The sequence below is a fragment of the Microcaecilia unicolor genome, chromosome 3 (genome assembly GCF_901765095.1).
Source record: "Microcaecilia unicolor chromosome 3, aMicUni1.1, whole genome shotgun sequence".
Taxonomy (NCBI): domain Eukaryota; kingdom Metazoa; phylum Chordata; class Amphibia; order Gymnophiona; family Siphonopidae; genus Microcaecilia; species Microcaecilia unicolor.
In genome coordinates this window covers 370,251,246-370,269,993 of record NC_044033.1, presented here as the reverse complement: position 1 = coordinate 370,269,993, position 18,748 = coordinate 370,251,246, and the positions used below count along the sequence as shown (strand labels likewise).

The 18,748-nt window shown below is 44.2% G+C and overlaps 1 protein-coding gene and 1 pseudogene across 1 annotated transcript in view; one reads left to right on the top strand and one right to left on the bottom strand.

The window, feature by feature from the left end:
- Positions 1–18,748, bottom strand: part of NKAIN2 (sodium/potassium transporting ATPase interacting 2) — a 716,137-nt gene that overhangs the window by 243,804 nt on the left and 453,585 nt on the right. The gene's annotated exons all lie outside the window — the stretch shown is intronic.
- On the top strand, positions 14,037–15,145 carry LOC115466965 (annotated as a pseudogene).

The window sequence follows — 18,748 nt, the reverse complement described above, 5'->3', positions numbered from 1 at the left end:
GGAGGGGGCAGGGGACAGAGGAGCATGGATGGGCATGGATTGGGAGGGCAGGGCTCAGGGAGAGAGGGGAATTGCTGGATAGGGATGAATGGAGGGGACAGATGGGCATGGATGGATATGGATTGCAGGTCAGGGCTCAGGGAGAGAGGGGAATTGCTGGATAGGGATGAATGGAGGGGGCAGGTGACAGAGGAGCATGGATGGGCATGGATTGGGAGGGCAGGGCTCAGGGAGAGAGGGGAATTGCTGGATAGGGATGAATGGAGGGGACAGATGGGCATGGATGGATATGGATTGCAGGGCAGGGCTCAGGGAGAGAGGGGAATTGCTGGATAGGGATGAATGGAGGGGGCAGGTGACAGAGGAGCATGGATGGGCATGGATTGGGAGGGCAGGGCTCAGGGAGAGAGGGGAATTGCTGGAAAAGGATGAATGGAGGGGGCAGGGGACAGATGGGCATGGATTGGGAGGGCAGGGCTCACACGCTCTCTCTCATATACAATGTCTTTCTGACTCTCACTCTCACACACTCTGTCTCACACTGTATCACATTCACTCTCTATGTGCCACACAGTCACTCACACACTCTCTTGGTCTCATACACTCACTCTCACAGAGAAACTGTGTCTCACACACACTCTCTCTCTCGCACACACACACACACACACACACACACACACACACACTCTCTCTCTCACACTGTGTCTCACATACACACTTGCACACACTCTCATTCTCACACACACACTCTCTCACAAACACACTCACACCCAGACTCACTCTCTCTCTCACACACACACACACACTCACACTTTCACTCTGTCTCTCACACAGTCACTCTCACATACACTCTCCCAAACATACACACTCCGAGGAAAACCTTGCTAGCGCCCGTTTCATTTGTGTCAGAAACGGGCCTTTTTTACTAGTTTTGAATAAAGACATTTTTGTTCTCTTCGTTGCCTCCGCTCTGGTGTTTCCTTGTTGATTCATTGTGGAGTGTGGTTCTTCTGTGATTTTCTTGGCTAGCCACATAGCATGTAAGGGTAGCATGCACTTAGAGCTGGTGTGCTTAACCAAAGTGATTGCTCATTAACATTTATGGTAGAAAAACAGGACCAGGGCTCAGTAGTACAGAAAAACAGAATATGTCCTTATCCAACATGCACAGAAGAGGAGTGCACTGTATACATAAACTGAAATCATCAGTGGGTATATTTGTAAGGAGATGAGTTGAAGGGTGATGAGAGAGATAAATTATACAAGATAAATTGTATATGGTTCATCATGAATTTACTTTATGGGAAGGAATGAGGGTGGGCAAGTTGGAAATTGTTTTGAGTTATAAAAAGGAAGAGATAAATTCATTGAAATAAAATGAAATAATATGCAGTAAAAATCATGACTGAAAGACTTCTTATGACAAGGACACAAGATCAAACGAGAAAAATGATAGCAATTCCTCCTTGGATAAACTTATAGAATATAAAAAAAACCCACTGCAACAAAGGTATAAATGAAATATAAGTACCTCAAAAGATTGAAGACACCAGAAAAATGAGAAAGATCTACAACCTCAGTTGAAGCATCTTGCACTACAGACTGTAAATTCATATCCAATAACAAGTTGAAAGTAACAACAGAAGCACAAAATCAGAAAGGATAGATGTAAAAAACATTTAGACATAACACAAAGCGATTCTAAAGGGTTTTGAGAAAGAACATTAATGCAGTGAAACAACAACAAACAAGGCTGAAATAGTGATGTTTTGCAGAAACTTACATGAAGATCCTATAGAGCACAACAGAAAAACAGAATAGCTACTCTAATAAGAGATGAAATAGAAAAGGCAAATGTCAAAATTATGAAATGATCTGAAGTAACATTAAAAGTGTTGGAAACTGGGTTAAGAGCTCAAAATTAGAATAATACTGGTCCTATGTATGTGTGAACCTCTGAGGAAGATCTTTTTTTTTTTTTTTTAATTTATTTATGAATTTTTAACATCAATCACAAGCATTACATCTTGTTAAGAAAAAACAGAAAAGGAATTAAAATTAAGGAATCTTCTTATGAAGAAAAAGAAAAACAATAAATTTTCTTTCTTAGACCACTAACTTATAGAGGGGGGGGGGGGGGGGGGGGGAAGAAACAAAGAGGAGTTAATCTGAAATAAATTAAAGCATATGGCCTGGATTACACCGCTTACATTATATAGAGGGGCATAATTGAACGAAAACACCTATCTCCATGGGCGTTTATCTCCGAGAACGGGTCCGTGAAGGGGCGGACCCAACCGTATTTTTGAAAAAAATAGACGCCCATATGTTATTCGCTACTTTGTGAGCTGGGCGTTTTTGTTATTCAGTGATAATGGAAAATGAAAGCGCCCAGCTCAAAAACGAATACATCCAAGGCATTTGTTCATGGGAGGGGCCATGATTCGTAGTGCACTAGTCCCCCTCACATGCCAGAACACCAACCGGGCACCCTAGGTGGCACTTTTACAAAACAAAAAAAAAAGGTAAAAGAGCTCCCAGGTGCATAGCACCCTTCCCTTGTGTGTTGAGCCTCCCAAATCCCCCTCAAAACCCACTGCCCACAAGTCTACACCATTACTATAGCCCTAAGGGGTGAAGGGGGGCACCTACATGTGGGTACAGTGGGTTTGGGGGGGTTGGACGACTAACGCATTAAGCAGCACAATTGTAACAGGTAGGGGGGGATGGGCCTGGGTCCACCTGCCTGAAGTCCACTGCACCCCCTAATAAGTGCTCCAGTAACCTGCATACTGCTGCCAGGGAGGTGGGTATGACATTTGAGGGTGAAAATAAAAAGTTGTGAAACGTCATATTTTGTGCTGGGAGGGGGTTTGTGACCACTGGGGAAGTCAGGGGAGGTCATCCCCGATTCCCTCCAGTGGTCATCTGGTCATTTAGGGCACTTTTTGGGGCCTTATTCGTGGAAAAACAGGGTCCAGGAAAAGTGCCCTAAATTCTCGCTGAAATCGCATATTTTTCTTCCATTATCGGCGAAAGGGCGCCCATCTCTGTTCGCCCGATAACCACGCCCCAGTTCCGCCTTCGACACGCCCCCGTCAACTTTGTCCGCATCCGCGACCGAGTGCAGTTGAAAGCGTCCAAATTCGGCTTTTGATTATACCGCGTTATTCGTTTTTGTGAGATAAACGCCCATCTCCCGATTTAGGTCGGAACTTGGGCGTTTTTCTCGTTCGATTATAAGCAGGATAGTGAATTACATGATCTAAAACTCAAACTGGTTCTATTTGTTCAATTTTTTTAAATCTATAAAAGATCGCAAATGTTCTGGTTCAAGAAAAACATATTTGTTATCAAGGTATTGTATTTGGCATTTGCAAGGGTATGCCAAAAGAAATTTTCCACCCAGAGCTTTAACTTCGTCCCTCAGTGCCAAGAAGGTTCGTCGTCTCTCCTGAGTAACCTTCACAACATCTGGAAAAATCCAGAGTTTTTCGCCATAGAATGGTTTAACAAGATTTTTAAAATACAGTTTTTTAAGCATATTTAAATCTTGTTCGAACACAAATGAAACAAGAAGAGTTCGCCTTTCAAATATCCCATCATTAGAATTTTCCAAGAACGCTGATAAATCTTGTAGACCTGCTTTCCCATCTTCTCCCTTTTTAGAAATTGGTAAGTAAAATATTTTATTTATAGGAGGTATTAGAGTAGGTGAGACAGATAGGTTTTCAGTCAAGTATTTTTTAAATAACTCCATGGCATTCATCTCTGATGAGCGAGGGAAATTAAGAATTCGGAGGTTCAAACGCCTATTGTAGTTCTCAAAGTTCTCTATTTTCCGATGAATTATCATTTTGTTCTTAATTAATAGGTCCGTTTTTACAGTCAAGGTAGTTATATCTTGTTGAACCTGCGTTTTGTTTAACACAACGTCTTGCTTCAACGTGTCGAAAGCTGTTGTTAATAAATCCAATTTACTCACGATTAAGGACGTCTCCTGCGCAGCCTGAGTGACTGTAGAAGTCAAGGTTTGAATCACTGCCCAAATAGATTCCAATGTAGGCGCCATGGGGGAAACAATTTCCCTTCCGTTGTTACTTCCCGCCATTCTGGGAGAGTCGCCACCGAACAAAGAGTCTGGAGCAACGCATTCCGAGAGCTCCTGGACTTCCAAACACTGCCAGGCTGCGGTGGGACATGGCGGTGGATTCACATCCGGCGAGGACAGAGTTGTTTCCGTTCCCTGTGGGTTTGATGCTCCTTCACCTTCCCCCACTGTGGGTATACTCGAGCCGGTTAGGCGCGGTGTACTCGTGGCATACCGGTCCAGCGTTGTCTGCAATTGCGTTGTTCTTAAAGCTGTCGGCGGTAAGCTTTTTACAACGCCCTTTCTTTTTGTATGAGGCATATTGAAAAAATATCGGCAAAATCTTAAGGAATAAGCAAAAGGACTCAGACACGCTCCGGGAACCATCAAGCCTGATCCGCCATCTTGACACGCCCCCCCCACCTGAGGAAGATCTTTACCCTGATCATCCCTGTGTTTTTCTCTTCTTTCTCTTTTCCCATTTCTCAATTTGCTTTGGTAAGAGATGGTTAAGTAAGTTTATCCTGATGTAACACCATGAGAAATTCAACAGTATAAGGCTGTCTACATTGTAGGGCTGCTCCCAATTTCATTTTTTTGTCAGTGTCTCCACTTCTGGCCCTCTTTAGAGTAAACAAGTCAAACCAGGGGTGGAAGAAGACCAAGTCCAAATGACCAGTCCAACAACTGAGTAGGAGCTTCAAACCGACTTGATTTGGGTTTTTCTTTAAAGCCTGTGATAGTTGTTTTGATATTTTCCTGCAATGTATATCTGTAGTTTGTCCAGCAGGTGGTGCATGTTAAGTTTTAAGCTGTTGCAGATAAGTGAATGATTCCTCCTTTAGTTTAAGCACAGAAGGAATTGCCTGCAGTGATGTGGCCAGCTATTTTCAAATGTTGTTGTTCTGGACTCTGATTGGCCTGGAGTTTGAAGTTTCCCTGCAGCTACTGGCTGTTGCTCCAGTTTCAGTTCAGGAGAACAGAGGGAGAGATTTCTTTGCTGAAGCCCTGTGAAAAGTTATATTTGTTAACTTGCGAGCAGCAATATGTCCTGATCTCCCCAGGTACTATTTAGATAGTATACAAATGTTTAGTTAGTGTTATAATTGATCTATATTTCAGTTATCTGTTATTATTTTGCAGATTGCACATTTTTTGTTTATTGTTCTAATTTCTCATGAGTACATAAGTAATGCCACTCTGGGAAAAGACCAAGGGTCCATCGAGCCCAGCATCCTGTCCACGACAGCGGCCAATCCAGGCCAAGGGCACCTGGCAAGCTTCCCAAACGTACAAACATTCTATACATGTTATTCCTGGAATTGTGGATTTTTCTCAAGTCCATTTAGTAGTGGTTTATGGACTTGGCCTTTAGGAAACCGTCTAACCCCTTTTTAAACTCTACCAAGCTAACCACCTTCACCACGTTCTCCGGCAACGATTTCCAGAGATTAATTATGCGTTGGGTGAAGAAAATTTTTCTTTGGTTTGTTTTAAATTTACTACACTGTGGTTTCATCGCATGCCCCCTAGTCCTAGTATTTTTGGAAAGCGTGAACAGACGCTTCACATCCACCTGTTCCACTCCACCCAGGTGGGTGGCTAGGCATTTCATGACAGTATATCAAACCTAATAAATGATATGTTTCCAGAGAGCTGTGCAAAACAGTTGTGAAGTCTCTGGAAACTGATGGAAGGATAGGAGAATCCTATGTTAAGCAGGGGGAAGGATCTGGTTGCAGCAGTACCCTCCCCCTGATAATATGTCCTCTTCTGGCTCCCTAAATTATCTTAGGTTCCATCTTCTGCCACTGTGCCTCTGACTCGAAGTCTACAGGGGGGACCCCTTCTTGCAATGACTGCAGCAGTAACCTAAATGAAGAATCAGTCTGTTAGATCCTCACGAGTTAGCACTACAACATCTCTATGTAGCAGAGTATCCTTAGTGAGAAATTCAGTCAATATATTTCCAAGTGGTTAAACTAGAAGTTAGGGGTGGCAAACAGAACCAGGTGAGTTTAAGAAATCACCCCAGAAAAAACAAAAGTTGGACAACAGTGAAAGAAACAATAAAATAAACCATCTTAGGAAATCATTTATCAGCAATCAATTGGAAAAAGTGAAAGCGTCAATAAAATATAACTGGAAAGCAATGAGCATGAATGCTCGCAGTCTGAGCATCAAAGTGCAGGATCTACAAGCACTGATGTTAGAGGCAGACTTTGATCTTGATGCTATCACAGAGACATGGTTTAATGACTCCCATGAATGGGATACAGCCATACCAGGCTATAATGGATAGAGCTGGCCAAAAAGGTGGAAGAGCAGCACTGGATGTGAAAAACAGAAAACAACATTAAAGCAGCTGAAATTCAGGGAATCTGCAGAAAGGAAGAAGCAATATAGATCATCTCGGTGAGAGAAGATGAAACCTCTGTTCACACAGGTGTCATTTACAGACTTTTGACAACCAGAAAATGTGGACAAAGATCTAGTTATAGATATCCAAAGGCTGAGAATGAAAGGTGAAGTGCTGCTGCTCGGAGATTTTTAACTTGCTGGATGCAGATTGGAGTGTTCCATATGCAGAATTGGAAAGAAGTGGAGAGATAATGGATGCCTTTCAAAGTGTCCTCCTCAGGCATATGGTGACAGAACCCACCAGAGAAGAGGTGATGCTAAATCTTGTGGGGAAAATGTGTCTAGTGTCTGGGAGGGTGCCCTTCCCCCCGTGCAGTAGTGATAATTGTACCACATGGTTGAAATAGGAGCTAAAGGGGGAGTATAGACACACCAAACTTAAAGTACCAGATTTCTAACATGCTGATTTTAATAAAATCAGGGAGTATCTGAGGGAAGAGCTAGCAGGATGGCAGGATATAAGAGAAGGGAATGTTGGTGGCCTAAGCTGAAAGGAGCAATAAAAATGGCAACAGATCTTTATGTAAGGAAAGTAAACACAAGCATGAGGAAAAGGAAACCCATATGGTTCAACAAACAAGTCTGAAGGAATAAAGACAAAACAGGTGGCATTTATGAAGCACAGAAAAACGCAGAAAGAAGAATATAGAAAAGAATACCACATAAAACTCAAAGAAGTGAAGAGAGAAATATGGCTGGCAAAAGCACAGGCGGAAGAAAAAAAATGGCTAGAAACATAAAGAGAGGTGACAAAACTTTTTTTTTCAACTGTATTGGGGAAAAGAGGAAGGATAGAAATCAAATTGTGAGACTGAAAGCTGCTGAGAATTGATATGTAGAAAGTGATGAGGAAAAGGTGGATATACTAAACAAATACTTCTGTTCGGTGTTCATGGAAGAAAATCCTGGAGAAGGACCACTGTTGGCTGACAGACATATATGGGAATAGACTAGATATTGCACCGTTCATGGAAGATAGTGTTTATCAACAACTGGAAAAACTGAACGGTTTCAAAGCCATAGGGCCGTATGAGATACATCTGAGAATACTGAAGTAGCTCAAAGAGGTTCCAATCCTTGGAGAGAGCGGAGGTTCCATAGGATTGGAAAAGGGCAGATGTGGTCCCTTTCCACAAAAAATGGTGACAGAGAAGAAGTGAGAAACTACAGGTGGGTCAGCCTCATTTCGGTGATAGGAAAAATTAGGGAGGCGCTGCTGAAGGAAAGGACAGTACAATTCCTAGCATCCAATGGCTTATAAGATCAGAGGCAACATGGTTTTACCAAAGGAAAATCATGTCAAACAAATCTGATTGATTTAATTGACTGGGTAACCAGAGAACTGGATTGAAGGCATTCACTAGATATGGTCTATTTGGACTTCAGCAAAACCTTTGGTTCCTCATAGCAGAATTGTAAACAAATTGAACAGGCTGAAGTTAGGATCCAAAGTGGTGAACTAGATTAGAAACTGGTTGACTGATAGATGTTAGAGAGTGGTAGTGAATAGAATTCACTCATAAGAAAGAAAGTGCCCCAAGGATTGATACTGGGGCCGATTCTATTCAACTTATTTGTGAGTGACATTGCCGAAGGGTTCTAAGGTAAAGTTTGCAGTTTTGCAGATGACACAAAGATTTGCAACAGAGTGGACACCCCAGAGGGAGTGGACAACATGAGAAGTGATTGAGAAACTACACTGGCTTCCACTAAAGGAACGAATTGCGTTCAAAGTATGCACCATGGTCCATAAAATTATAAATGGAGAAGCTCCGGCCTACATGTCAGATATCATAGACCTACCTGCTAGGAATGCTAAAAGGTCAGCACATACATTCCTTAACCTCCACTACCCCAACTGCAAAGGATTAAAATATAAGTCCACCTATGCAACCAGCTTCTCCTACATTTGCACACAGCTATGGAACGCGCTCCCGAAGACCATAAAGACAACGCAAGATCTAACCATCTTTCGTAAACTATTGAAAACGGACCTATTCAAAAAAGCATACAACAAACAATCGTCCTAACTTCTAAACAACAACAACGAAGAATAAGACCGAACGACATAACCACTGCCCTACACTATTACTCTCACCATAATACCATCACCTGAGCAACTACATAAAGCCGACACCTACACAAGACCACAATGTATTCTCCTACCACATATATACGCACTTATTTGCAAACCACGTGTTAACAAGTACGCAAGCACACAATACATTCTTCTACCATGTATGTACGCACTTGATTGCAAAATCATGTGCATATCTAAAGTCCGGAAATGGCAATAGCCATAACGGCAAATGTAAGCCACATTGAGCCTGCAAATAGGTAGGAAAATGTGGGATACAAATGCTACAAATAAATAAAATAAAAAAAATCTAATCATATTAGAAAAATGGTCTAATGTTTGGGAGTTAAAATTTAATGCAAAGAAGTATAGAGTGATGCACATGGGGTATAGACACCCAAAAATGTATTTGCTAGGGGGTGAGGGGTTGATAAGCACAGACCAGAAGAGGGACCTTGGGGAGTTAGCGTGGGAGGATCTTAAGGCAACAAAACAATGTGACAAGGTGGTGCCTGTAGCCAGAAGGATGCTAGACTGTATAGAGAGAGGCAGATCCAGAAGAAGAAAGGAGGTGTTTATGCATTTGTACAAATCATTGGTGAGGCCCCATTGGAGTACAGTGTTCAATTTTGGAGGCTGTATCTCACTAAGGACATCTAAAGACTTGAGGCAGATCAGAGGAAGGTAACAAAAATGATAAGGTACTTGAGCCAAAAGATGTATGAGAAGAGACCTGAAGACCTTGATATGTATACCCTAGAGGAAAGGAGGGATAGGGGGATATGATATAGACATTTTAATATTTAAAAGTTATTAATATGCAAACTAATATTTTTCAGATGGAGAAGCAGTAGAATTAGAGGTCATGAGTTGAGGTTGCAGAGTGGGAGACTTAAGAGCAGGAAATACTTGTTCACAGAAACGGTGATGAATGCGTGGAATGTCCCCCTGTGAGAGGTTGTGAAGACAAAAATGGGACGGAATTCAAGAATGCATGGGATAAACAGAAAAATACTACATAGAAAAAGAGTGGAATCCAATTAAAGCAAAAATTAAATGACCTCATAACTAGAGTGAGCTTTGATGGCAGCTTCAGAGGTTGTGAAGTATGACCAATGCTGGGCAGATTTCTACAGTCTGGGTCCCGTAAATGGCAAAAACAGATCAGGATCAAGGCTGGAGTGAGGTTCGACAACAACTCCAGTAGTTGTGAAGTAGGACAGGTGCCAGGTAGACTTCTACAATCTGTGCCCCACAATTGGCAGAGAGGTAGATAGAAATTAAGTATACCAATTAATCATGAAGAAGTGGAACCTATGCACAGTGCTAGAATCATCTCTGGCCACCTTGTTGGGCAGATTGGATGGACCATGCAGGTCTTCATCTGCTGTCATTTACTATCACCCCCCCCCCCCCAATATTCAGCTGGTGATGGTCAGTGTTTTTTTAAAACGCTTACTGTTGCTGGCTAAATTAGTCACACAATATTCAGTGCCGGGCCATATCTGGGCACTGGCACAGAATATTGGTGGCTACATGTGGGTGGGATGGGTGGCAGAGCTTATGTGGGCCCAGCCGATATTTAGCCAGGGACCACATAAGAGTTATGCGGCCCTGGCTGAATATCAAAGCAGGACTTGCAAAAGCTTCTTTTAAAAATTTGAGCCTACCTGAGTCCCTGATGCGATTCTCCTGTCTCCCCTGGCCCCCCTCCAGCCACCCAGTGATTCTCATCTCCCCTGCCCCCCCTCCAGCCACTCAGCGATTCTCCTGTCTCCCCTGCCCCCCTCCAGCCACCCAGCGATTCTCCTCTATTCCCTGCCCCCCTGATGCCATCCAGCAATTCTCCTCTCTCCCCTGCCCCCCCTCCAGCCACCCAGCGATTCTCCTCTATCCCCTGCCCCCCCTCAAGCCATCCAGCGATTCTCCTCTCTCCCCTGCTCCCCTTGCAGCCCTCCTGCGATTGTCCTCTGTCCCCTGATTAGCTCCGTTGAAGCGGCGGCGTTATTGAAAGCCCTGGCCATCTCTAGCCTGCTCGTCTCCAGCCTTCGAGTTCGTTCCCTCAGTCCTGCCTTCTGATTACCCGCCCTTGACGTCATCACGTTTTGACACGAGGGCAGGGCAGAGAGAGATGTGACAGACTTATGAATGTTACAAAAGCTTCACTGAAGCCACGGAGTCAGCTTCAGAACGTTGGAGGTGAGTTCGTTCCCTCAGTCCTGCCTTCTGATTACCCGCCCTCGTTTTGATGCGAGGGCAGGGCAGAAAGAGATGTGACACACTTACAAAACTTACGAACCCTTCACTGAAGCCACGGAGTCAGCTTCAGAATGTTGGAGGTGCTTTTTAGTATAGTAGATGTTTCTATGTAAATTAAAAGCTGTAGGCTATATTTTTACTTTACTGCAATTATCTTAAGAGCTAGATGTACTAAGATTTTGTCCTATAGACACAAAATTTGAAAACCCCTTCAATACCTTTGTACCTTTGTGGTGCAAATTATGACTATTGAAATTCCATTAAGTAAGACCTAGAGTAAAGGTCTTCAGGGGTTTCACACATGAATGCCCATTTGATTCCTACCACTTTGCTCAGCAGTATAGGATTGAATGTCAATTTAAAATGTAAAAAATTACAGATCACAACTCCCATCCTGTCTACCCTAAGCATTTTAATGGTTCAGACCCCTTAATTATGAATATATATGCTCTGTGGCTTACCTAGCTCTTTCCTCATATTTATAAATAAGCAGTCTTGAGGCAGGCTATATCTGAAAAATCCAAAGTCATAGTCATAAAAATTTCCAGTGGGACCTAGGAAAGTAATTTATATTATTGGATTTTGGAAACAGATATGCACAATAGGATTCCTATTTTGACTACATCTTGGTATAAGTGAAAAGTAACATTATATAGCACAGATCTGGAAATATCAAATAATTCTGCAGAGTACATCTAGCTTCTGCCTCGTAATCATGACTATTGGCAAATGTGTTGCAGATTTGTTTCTCAAAACACTTAACCCTCCATTGCCCCATGTAAGCCGCATTGAGCCTGCTACGAGTGGGAAAGCGCGGGGTACAAATGTAATAAAAAAAATAAGGGGGGCAGAAATTTTAGATCCCTAATGCAGGAAGCAGAGAGCGTAGAGGAAATGAAGATACACTGGATGTCGATACTCACAGCAATTTAACCTGGCAGAAGAGGCTCCTGCATGTTTAAATCACAGTGAGCAGACCATACCTGGATTTTCACAATACCACTGAAAATCCAGTGTGACCACTGTGGCACTCACTGGTTAGTGTGGGGGCAATCTGGGGTGAAGCTGAGGAGGAACTAGGAATTACACAGGCACTGGCGATATTCAGTTCAAGTGCCCACATAGCTATCCAGACATGCAGGACAGCACAAAGGCAGTCTTAACTTTTGCCTGGTTAGCCATGAAGTTGCTACACCCAATACCGGCCTTACCTGCATAATTTTCAGGTGTCCAATATACGGCGGCAGTTCAGCCTTTAAAGAAATATAATAGACCGTCACTGGCTGAATATTGATCCAATTATTGAGTTTTTATATGGAGTACTGTCCAGAGCAATTACAATGCTAACCATTGTTGAAATTTTAGGATTTAGGCATTATAGCAGTGGGGTACTAAGTTGAAATTTGAAAGCTGAACAATAACTGAAAATGGAGAAAATGAATGCTTCTGAAGCTAAAAAAGTCTTTTTTTGTTACAATGGATTTAATTATGATCATTAACTAGGTGGCTGGATAGAAAAAAAATCACTGCCTGAAATTCAAAAGTATTTAACTGGCCAGGAACGGCATCTGGCCAGTTAAATACCTTCAAGCCGGCTATCTGCCGATATTTAGTGGGAGATAACTGGCTATCTCCCGCTGAATACCCCAGTCAACGGCTAGCCTGCTCAGCGTCTATGTCACGTGACATAGCTGGTTACCGCTGAATTTTAGTGGCTGAACGCTTAAGTTTAGCGTCCAGATATACCCGTGCAAATAGCAGGTCTGTCTTTGGCTGCTAGAACCTAGCTGGTCAGCTGATGAAAATCAGCTTAACCAGCTACGGTTGCAGCACCAAACAACTCATTGGAAGTTCAATGCTGGTGGCCGGATACGGCCCCAGCATTGAATTTTTGGGTTCTCCGGTGATGATGGGAGTTAGCTGGTAACTTCCGCTGTCTCAGTGTTGGGGCCTGAGCTCCTAAAGTTATGCTCCTAAATGTTTGAGCTATTTTTAGCTAATTTTAGAAGCCTCAGTTTTCAGCTGAACATTCATCTCAATGAATGTTGAGCTTAAGGAGCCCTTTTACTTCCTATTGCAATGAGCCCATATTTAATGTGGCAGTAAAATGAGGTTTTTTTTTTTTTAGTTGCAGGTTGTGTGCCATAGGCGCCGATTCCGTGGGTGCTGTGGGTGCTCGAGCACCCCCAATATTTCACCCACCAGAAGTTCGTTCCCTCCCTCCCTCCTCCCATCGAGTTCCAGGCCACTTTCCCTCCAAATTTTAAAAGTCATCTATTTTACCTCGTCGGGGTTAGGGCAGCAGCAGTGGTAAAAAGCATGCAGGCTTGGCTCTGTGCTTACTTGTTTTCCCTTCTCTGTCTCTCAGCTCTGGTCCCACCCTCATTTCCTGTTTCTGCAAGGGCGGGACCAGAGCTGAGAGAGAAGGGAAAACAAGTAAGCAACGAGCCGACCCTGCGTGCTTTTTACCACTGCTGTTGCCCTAACCCCGACGAGGTAAGAAAGATGACTTTTAAAATTCGGAGGGAGGGAGGGGGGGACCCTGGAACTGGGAGGGAGGATGGACCCTGGAACTGGGTGGGAGGGAGGGAGGGGGGACCATCGAACTCGGAGGGACCCTGGAACTCAAATGGAAGAGGGAGGGACCCTGGAACTCGGAGGGAGGGAGGGGGGCCTGGAACTCGGAGGGGGGATGAGGGGAGGGGGAGAATGTACCACCTGTAAAAAAAATCAGCACCCCCAATCATTTTGAAAAGTTGGCTCCTATGTTGTCTGCTAATATTGTTATCAGCATGCAGCAACTTCAAATAATTAATGCAGGGGCACTTACTGCCCCCTATTTAGGAGGTACTGTGCTCTTCCACCTTAAGTCACGTTATACAGTTAGTATGCCAATCAGAATGTGCTAGCTGAATAATGCTTCTACATCCATTCTCCCAAAAGTATTTTTTTAAAAATAAATAATGCATAGTTAGCACACAGGAAAGAGGAACTTATCGCAAAACGCTTTAGTGCATTTGTAGTAATTTGGTTTTTTGTATGTTAAGTACGCAATACTAAAAGGACTCCTAAAACTTCTCCCCCTGACATTCAGCTGGCGGCGGTGTTTTTTAAAATATTGGATCAATATTTTTTAAAACATTTACTGTCGCTGGCTAGATTAACCCCAGATATTCAGTGCCAGGCCATATGCAGAACTGAGATGTTTTCAAAGAGGTAACAAAGGTGTTTATGCTGGTGCCAGTGCTGCTGGGATTGAAGGGGAACTTGGAGATGACACTGGCATCACGTCTTTCAACAGCTGCTAACATCGGATAGTGGACCATGATCACTGGTAATATGGTACTCATCCAGGTTCAGGCAACAGTGGTGGGATTCCCGACTTCCATTTCTGCCATGGTATTTGGTTGGATTCCAGACGGACACTTCAACATGAGTCATACAGTTTTCCTGTATGCATCACTTGTGATAGGTATGATCATGGTTGGGGTCCCAAAAGGTTGGAATAAACCCAGATAATGTAGCCACACAAATTGCTGTGAGCCTAGGGGACCTTCTCACTCTGGCTCTGCTCTTGGGCATCAGTTGGGGGCTGTACGAGGAGCTCTAAGAGCAATGTTAATGTGAACCCACTGGTGTGTGCATTTTTCATAGTGCTTCTGACTTTTTGGATTATTGTCGCAAACGAAACCTAGCAGCACAGGAGATGCTATATTCAGGATGAAAGCCAGTCATCATCATCATCATGGCAATAAGCAGTGCTCGAGGATTGATATTAGATAAAACAGTTTCCAAGCAAAATTTTGCTGGGATGTCTGTCTTCACACCTGTAATCAATGGTGTCAGGGGTCACTTGGGTGCAGCCCAATCCAGACGGATCTCCATATACATGCATATGCTGGGAATGCCAGGGGAGGGGATAGAGGCCCCGTTATGCAAGTGCCTGAGTCCCTGCAGTACTTTCTTCAGTTCTGATGTGAATTCGGGGTTCATACGGGTACTCTTACTCTTGGCAGTTCCGGGACATCTGCTTTTCCTATATACCATCAGTTCCGTGTGGTTGGGCACACCTTCCTCACCCTCGCCATACTGTTTTGTAAATGACTGCTGCACTGCTGCAGGTGTTGATCCTTCTCTACATCTCTGACTGGATGGTGCATTGGATATGGGACCGGGGTATTGTTAATGGACAATTTTTCCATCCCATACTGGGGGACCTGATGGGCACAGGGCTTCTGGCATTCAGCTTTCACATCCTCTGGCTCATTGGCAATCAGAGCAGTGACATTGGAGATTAATGGAGCCCTGCGTTTCCATCGATAATAACATTCAGGGTTTGTTGGGCTGCTATTTGAAAGGCAGGTTGGTTACAGTAATTTATTTAGAAAAAAACAGGGAGCGTTGTGTGAAAGAATCACTAAAGTGCAATTCATAGTGGTGGAACCTGACCTCTGAGCGGCATCTAGAAGATGATGCCGAAATTGGGATCTGCCTCTGTGAATGCAGATAATTCAGTGTCAGTATCTGTATTTCAAGGGCTTTGTTACTGGCAGCTCTGTCTTCAAGGAACAATACTGCCTGACTTGAATAGTTTTACTAATTCAAGGTTTGACTGGGTCTTTTCATCACTCGCTCAGGAAATGGATCTAATAGTATACCTTTAGCCCATACTCTTGCTTTTGGATCACAATATAATGCTTCAACAGCTCTAAAGAAGAAACCAGTTATACATGTTTTTAAAACACCACAAAGAAATCCTCACAGCTCTCTATCAAAAGCCTCTCTATCTAAAGCTAATCTATCTAAAGCCACTCTAGCTAAAGCTAGTAAATAGTGAGGGGATCCCTCCAGACCACACCATCTCCAAAGCAGCCAAAATCTTGTGCATATTTTTGGAAAAAGTGCGACTGCATACAAATTTTTCTTCCTTTTCTGAAATCACTGAAGAGGAAACTGCACATTTTCTTTCCTCCTTGAAACTAACTACCTGTTCCTCTGATCCTATTCCCACCCATCTACTTAGCACTCTCTCTCCTACTGTCCTCCCTTTTATCTGTCGTATCCTCAATCTTTCACTTTCCACTGCGACTGTTCCTGATGCCTTCAAACATGCCGTAGTCACACACTCCTTAAACAACCTTCATTGAACCCTACTTGTCCTTCCAGCTATCGCCCCATCTCCCTCCTCCTTTTCCTATCCAAGATACTTGAATGTGCTGTTCACTGCCGTTGCCTTGACTTTCTTTCATCTCAAGCTATTCTTGATCCACTTCAATCTGGCTTTCACCCTCTTCCTTCAACTGAAACAGTGCTTGCTAAAGTCTCCAATGACCTGTTCCTGACCAAGAGGCAGATGCAGCAACCAAACGTAAAAAAATCAAAATCGTTAAAGTCCCTAACGATTTTTAAAAAACGAAGAATGCACCAAAAAAAAAGTCACACATGCTCAGATCGGTATTCAAACGTACAATGTATCAAAGAATCACAATATACATCGGTAATCGGCCCCTAAATCATGCGCAGAGCAGCCAAGCGTTTTGCTGGCTGCTCTGCGCATGCTGCAAACGTAAAAACAAACAAAAAAAAAAGCCACAACACATACATGTGGCTACCCGGTCAGCAAAATCCAAAAACAAAGGATCGGGAGGGGGCAAGGGCGCTCATCAGGAGCGTCCTGTATGGACGGCCTTGCCCCCCCCCCCCCCGCTGCTCCCCACTTTCCGCCGCTCCCCCCCCCCTAAAAAGCAAAATGCTAGCTGCCCCGGTCCCCCTCCCTTCCTGTTCCTGTGTTCTGCAGAGCTAACTCCGCCTCCCGTCATTCTTTTGCCCCGCCCCCGCTGCCCCCCCTGAGGTCGACTACGCCGCTCCCCCCCTCCACCGAGACCCCCCTCCCTATTAACGACCCGAGCAGCGCCTCTCACCTCTTTCAGAAGCGCTGCACGGGCAGGAAGATCTATTGTGTTGGTTGTAGAGTCTCCATGACGTCTCTTCTTCCCTGGCCCAAGCCCCGCCTCCTTCTGACGTTACGTCAGAAGGAGGCGGGGCCTAGGCCAGGGAAGAAGAGACGTCATGGAGACTCTACAACCAACACAATAGATCTTCCTGCCCGTGCAGCGCTTCTGAAAGAGGTGAGAGGCGCTGCTCGGGTCGTTAATAGGGAGGGGGGTCTCGGTGGAGGGGGGGAGCGGCGTAGTCGACCTCAGGGGGGGCAGCGGGGGCGGGGCAAAAGAATGACGGGAGGCGGAGTTAGCTCTGCAGCACACAGGAACAGGAAGGGAGGGGGACCGGGGCAGCTAGCATTTTGCTTTTTTAGGGGGGGGGGAGCGGCGGAAAGTGGGGAGCAGCGGGGGGGGGGGGGCAAGGCCGTCCATACAGGACGCTCCTGATGAGCGCCCTTGCCCCCTCCCGATCCTTTTTTTATTTTTTTATTTGATGTGTTTTCTGACGTCCTTTGGACCAATCACAGCGCTTTTAGCTCTGCTAATGCGCTGGGATTGGCTCAAAGTTTGTTTATTTTTTCACTTAATGATTTTTCCTGGCACAGAGCTGTCCTAACGAGAGGTCCAGACCTCTCGTTAGATTTCCTGCCTTTTTCCTGCGTAAAGGCAATTGGAAAAGGTTAGTGCATGTCGTTTCAATGGGGTTTTCACACTAATTGCTCATCTCCATTCCGTTTTCGTTAGCTGCTGGCTTCCTCGGTAAAAGCCCTTTGATGCATGCAACGGATCAAATTTTCCTCGTTGGAGGGTCATTAAAGGCTCATTTAGCTTTAGTGCATCTGCCTCCAAATCTAAAGGTCTCTATTCTATCCTCATCCTTCTCGATCTATCTGCTGCTTTTGACACTGTTGATCACCGTCTACTCCTTGATATGCTGTCCTCACTTGGATTTCAGGGCTCTGTTCTTTCCTGTTTTTATTCTTATCTCTCCCATCGTACTTTTAGTGTATACTCTGGTGGATCCTCCTCCACTTCTATCAAACTACCAGTTGGTGTACCTCAGGGATCTGTCCTGGGACCTCTTCTTTTCTCCATCTATACTTCTTCCCTTGGCACTCTGATCTCATCCCATGGTTTTCAGAATCACCTTTATGCTGATGACTCTCAGATCTACCTCTCCACACCAGAAATCTCAGCAGGAATCCAGGCCAAAGTATCAGTCTGCATGTCTGACATTGCTGCTTGGATGTCTCACCGCCATCTGAAAGTAAACATGACCAAGACTGAACTTCTTATCTTTTCCCCTAAATCAACCTCTCCTCTTCCCTCATTCTCTGTGGATAACACTCTCATCCTCACTGTCTCATCAGCTTGTAACCTTGGGGTCATCTTCAACTCCTCTCTCTCCTTCTCTGCACATATTCAACAGACTGCTAAATCCTGTGGTTTCTTTCTCTATAATATCACCAAAATTCTTCCTTTCCTTTCTGAGCACACTACAAGAACCCTTATCCAAACTCTTATCACCTCTTGCTTAGACTTTTGCAACTTGCTTCTCACAGGTCTACCAGTTAGCCATCTCTCTCCTCTTCAATCTGTTCAAAATTCTACTGCACAACTTATATTCCGCCAGTATCGCTATGCTCATATCAGCCCTCTCCTCAAGTCACTTCACTGGCTCTCTATCCATTTCCGCATACAGTTCAAACTCCTCTTATTGACTTACGAGTGCATTCACTCTGCAGCTCCTCAGTACCTCTCCACTCTTACCTCTCCCTGCACTCCTCCCCGAGAACTCCGTTCACTAGGTAAATCTCTCTTATCTGCATCCTTCTCCTCCACCGCTAACTCCAGACTCCATTCCTTTTATCTAGCTGCACATATGCCTGGAACAGACTTCCTGAGCCGGTACGTCAAGCCCCATCTCTGGCTATCTTCAAATCTAAACTAAAAGCCCACTTT